We start from the raw sequence: 5,288 nt of genomic DNA, 5'->3' as shown, positions 1-5,288 counted from the left end.
ACACTAGATCAATTGCAGCCAAAATTGAACCACAATTACAACAAAACCCTGAATTTAAATAATAATGAAATTTGTAAAAACCTTGAAAATTCACAGACAATGTGCCGAACGCCGTGAACCACCAGGAAAAAAAAATTTATAATTTCTACAAAAATTAGAACGCCGTGAACCCACAGGAAAAAAAAATTATAATTTCTACAAAAATTAGCTAGGATTTGCATCACTGAATTAACGAAACCGATAATATGCCCACACAACTGAATAACCTAACACTGAGTAAACCCAATTTCAGCCCAACAACAAAAGAACATAACCCCAAAACTGGATCTCAAACGAGCTGTAAAAAAGTTGTACCTTTGAAAGGGCGCCTGCATGATAATTTGTTGCTGAAACCCTCGGAAATTCAGCGGCGGAGGGTTTGTATTTCGTTTGGGAATCGAACCGATGAACAACGGGTAGTTAATATCTCGAGTGCCTTGAGGCTCCTTACACTAAAATAAACCTACTAAACTTGTAAGAACGATGGAGAAATCTAGCAGGTGAAGATTCTCCAACATTTTACTTCTCACATATAATGAATTTCTTGTTTTTCCCCATCATATTTCTAGTTGAATATGTTTCATGCGTAAATCCACTATTTTTCAAATAGCTTAAACTGTTCATATATTTCCTATACTTATATGTTCATTTGTCTCTTGCACCTATCCAAAGAAAAAACGTCCAATAGTAGCGTTACGTCATGGCATAAAGCAATAGTGCTTCCTTATTGCAAAAATTGGGTTTCTGACAAATCGATATCATTTTTGATAATTTCCTTCATTTATATAAATATGATGGTTCTCAAATGACTCTTTAGAAAAAAATTTGTATATTAGATGAGATTTCTGACTCTAATGCACATCCAGTAAAATGCTTTTACAGCTGATCTGCCATTCGTTGTATTGGTTGTCACTTGCTATTTTCAAAGTTTCGTATGGTGTAAAATGCTAATTAAGTATTTTAATGCTGACAAGTATCTCTGATAATAATGGAGCCGAAGTTCTGGACAGACCCAGAAAGTGCCATCAAGAATGCATACAACCGGACTGATGGGAAAATTTTAGCAAAGGCAGCTGATTTAGGGCCCGGTGGCTCCACAGCAGTCACTGCTATTTTAGTTGATGGGAAAAAACTCTTTGTAGCAAATACAGGGGATTCCAGGGCTGTTATATGTAAAAATGGCATTGCTATTGAGCTGACTATTGATCATGAGCCAAGTATTGAACGCCAAAACATCGAGAAGGGTGGATTTGTGACACTCCTACCAGATACCACTACAAATGTTGTGCAGAGATTAATTTTAATGAGAACATACTTAAATAACTTTTTGATTTGTAACTTTATAATTCTATCTTAATGGTCTAGCTCAAGAGTAACATTTGAATGGTCACAGGAGAAACTGTATACTTAATGGCGTTTTTTTTTTATATATTAGGAGATGTACCTCGAGTTCATTTAAGTTCAGAACCAGATGTGAGAGACACGACCATAGATGCAACCACAAAATTTCTCATTTTGGCTAGTGATGGATTGTGGAAGGCAAGGCATTTTTTCCAATCATTTACTTATTTGCATAGTTACTGTTAGATGCATATTTTTTTTTTGCAAACTCATCTCATGGGAGAAAGCATCTAGGAAATTTTTTGATTACTGTATTGTCATTAATTTTACTCGAATAGTTCATCTGAATACCAGAGAGGTTCTTTTTTGAAGTTCTTAAAGAAAGATGCCCCAAGTAACTGCATTGCAAAGGGAGGATTTCCTTTCCCTAGGTGCCAGATCCGAGGGGCATTTATCTGCCCAGTCCCTGGAATTGCACGTAGTGTCACCTCTTAACTTATGCTATAGGAATACGGAAAACTGTGGCGAGAATGGAGGTAAGGTGGTTGGCTTAACATTCCATCGACCTCACTAGTTGAATCAAAGATGCATTATATTATTACAAATTAGCAATGTATACATGAGCAAGAATTCTCTTCTAATCGAATAGAATGCTAAAACAGACAGTATGTGGAAGTAGAATGATAAGTCAAGCAAATTGATAAATTGTGTGTATTGAACCTCATAGCTATCCCCTTTCTCCAAGACCTTCACATAATCAGCCTTTGAATGCCTAATGATTCCTGCTGTGTTGGCAATGCTTCCAAATCAGAATCAAATACTTGCAGACAGAACTTTTATTTTCAACTTTGCCATACTGCTGCAAATGTTTGGTAATTGTTTGGTAATCCTCCGTATCTCTTCCAACGTTGGTGAATGAATGCCGCTTTTGTGAATAGATTCAAGTACAGTTTTTTGTTCGAGCGTTGGCTTCCATCGACGAGTGGAGCCTCTCGTTGTATTTTTTGGTACAGAGATGGATAGATGAATTAATATAAGAAAAAGAGATGGATCAACAAAATTCAAAAACACAAGCAGATCCATAAATCTAGCACTCTAAAAAAACAATAAATACCTGATAGTTTTCTGGTCATTGTTGGGTTATTGTAGCCTTCATATTATTCACTAGTGTAGCAACAACTCCACCCCACGAATGGATTCGATGATGAGAGGAGGAGCTCAATGAAAGTAAGATGAGATATATGAAACCCGCCTATGGACGAAAGTAAATCGAAAGACTCTTTATATAAAACCCAGAAATGGGCAGAGAAATTAGAAGAATTAATGGAAATATGGATCGGTTGATTACTCTGAAATGGGATGGGATCAATTGTGATGCGAAGGCCGTTGAGTGGACCAAGTCTCCCCGTAAAGCATTCCAAGGGAGCCACGTACTTCAACCAATTACGTGTAAACGCTCCTTTCTTGCGCCGCGGCCAGATGCCAGATGCCATGCGCGGCGAATCGAACACTTCGAATCAAAAGGTGAATATTAATTCCATCGTCTAACAACGAAATCAATGGCGCAGGAAGATACAGAGTGGCACTGGAGGGGAGTCCTTCCGAGAGAAAGAGGAACGCCTTACGGCGTGATAATTACAGTTTTTGCAAAGAAGTGAGTCCCAAGTTTTTTCGATAACGCACACTCGACGGGCATTCCAATGATCTATCACTTTTTTTTTTATAGATATATACTATCGAATTTTCGCCATAAAGTCTTAGAGAATGCTTTAACTATTAAATATTCGATGCAAATCACATCGAACGATTACAATAAATTATCAGCCAAAGGATTAAAGGATTGGGTACTATGTTTTACCATGTGAAACCGGTGACCATAAGAGTTTTGAAATTCCGAAGTATTATTCATTTAAACTTCAAACCAGCATCCCCAAATAAAAATTGTATAAGCAAATTCTGACATAGCACAAAACCCTAAAACAATTGCACTCCTCCCTCCTAGCTGTCTTATAGCTATATTATTACAATGAGAAAATTCGATGCCTTTCTCATACATTATGGTCACTGGGGACCATCCAAAATTTAAAATGGGCGCATGAACTGTAAAAGCAGATAGTAATCATATAAAACGTTTTAACTAGGCACCCTAAAAATTAAAATGGTTGCATCAATGACCCAAAAAAAAGCAGACAGTACTCATATAAAAGCAGATAGTAATCATATCAAATCATTTAAATGGGCATGCTAAAAATTAAAATGGCTGCATCAACGGCCAAAAAAATAGCAACGATATAAAATGTTTTAGATTTTCAGTAAAACGAGGGCGAAGGTGATGTTTAGCTATATGTATCTCACAGAATTCATGTATTTCTCAGACATTATGGGCACTCATATAGCGTTAACAAAAATAAGTGATAAAGTCAGACAGGTTGGGTGCAAAACTATAAATGTGATAGCCGGAATTTATGGGAGCCCTGCCCCTTATACATCAATGTGCATGCATTGAATCATATAAGTTTGTGTAGATGAATTGTATTATTATCAACGAAGCGCTGAACTACTGAACTAACCATTTAGGAAGTGAAAAGGTTTGGCAACTGTAAGCAGAAATGATAACAGTTTTAAAACATTTCAAATTGACGTGATGAAATTAATATAAGAAAAAGAGATGGATCAACAAAAATCAAAAACACAGGCAGATTCATAAATCTAGCACTGTAAAAAACAATAAATACCTGATAGTTTTCTGGTCATTGTTGGGTTATTGTAGCCTTCATATTATTCACTAGTGTAGCAACAACTCCAGGTTCTTTTTTGAAGTTCTTAAAGAAAGATGCGCCAAGTAACTGCATTGCAAACATAGGATTTCCTTTCCCTAGGTGCCAGATCCGAGGGGCATTTAGTGTCACCCCTTAACTTATGCTATAGGAATGCGGAAAACTGTAGCGAGAATGGAGGTAAGGTGGTTGGCTTACATTCTGTCGACCTCACCAGTTGAATCAAAGATGCATTATATTATTACAAATTAACAATGTATACATGGGCAAGAATTCTCTTCTAATCGAATAGAATGCTAAAACAGACAGTATGTGGAAGCAGAATGATAAGTCAAGCAAATTGATAAAATGTGTGTATTGAACCTCATAGCTATCCCCTTTCTCCAAGACCTTCACAAAACAAATTTGCAATTTGAGTATTTCAGACATAATCAGCCTTTGAATGCCTAATGATTCCTGCTGTGTTGGCAATGCTTCCAAATCAGAATCAAATACTTGCAGACAGAACTTTTATTTTCAACTTTGCCATACTGCTGCAAATGTTTGGTAATCCTCCGTATCTCTTCCAACCTTAGTGAATGAATGCCGCTTTTGTGAATAGATTCAAGTACAGTTTTTTGTTCCAGCGTTGGCTTCCATGAGCCTCTCGTTGTATTTTTCAGTACAGAGATGGATAGATGAATTAATATAAGAAAAAGAGATGGATCAACAAAATTCAAAAACACAGGCAGATCCATAAATCTAACACTCTAAAAAACAATAAATACCTGATAGTTTTCTGGTCATTGTTGGGTTATTGTAGCCTTCATATTATAGTTTTCTGGTCATTGTTGGGTTATTGTAGCCTTTATATAAAACCCAGAAATGGGCAGAGAAATTGGAGGAACTAATGGAAATATGGATCGGTTGATTACTCTGAAATGGGATGGGATCAATTGTGATGCGAAGGCCGTTGAGTGGACCAAGTCTCCCCGTAAAGCATTCCAAGGGAGCCACGTACCTCACCCAATTACATGTAAACGCTCTTTTCTTGCGCCGCGGCCAGATGCCAGATGCCATGCGATGCCATGCGTGGCCATGGATAATGAATGGAATACTTCGAATCGCCGCGGCCAGATGCCATGCGCGGCC

At 37.2% G+C, this 5,288-nt stretch overlaps 1 pseudogene; it reads left to right on the top strand.

Annotated features, from left to right (window-relative positions):
• The first annotated feature begins 1,027 nt into the window (after positions 1–1,027).
• Positions 1,028–1,396, top strand: LOC149211802 (putative protein phosphatase 2C 44 pseudogene; annotated as a pseudogene).
• Positions 1,397–5,288: the final 3,892 nt, after the last annotated feature.

The sequence above is a fragment of the Pinus tabuliformis genome, chromosome 1_1 (genome assembly GCF_031772625.1).
Source record: "Pinus tabuliformis cultivar Carrire ecotype Pingquan chromosome 1_1, CPIR1, whole genome shotgun sequence".
In the NCBI taxonomy this organism is placed as follows: domain Eukaryota; kingdom Viridiplantae; phylum Streptophyta; class Pinopsida; order Pinales; family Pinaceae; genus Pinus; species Pinus tabuliformis.
The sequence above is the reverse complement of the archived record's forward strand: the minus strand, read 5'-3'. Positions and strand labels throughout refer to the sequence as shown.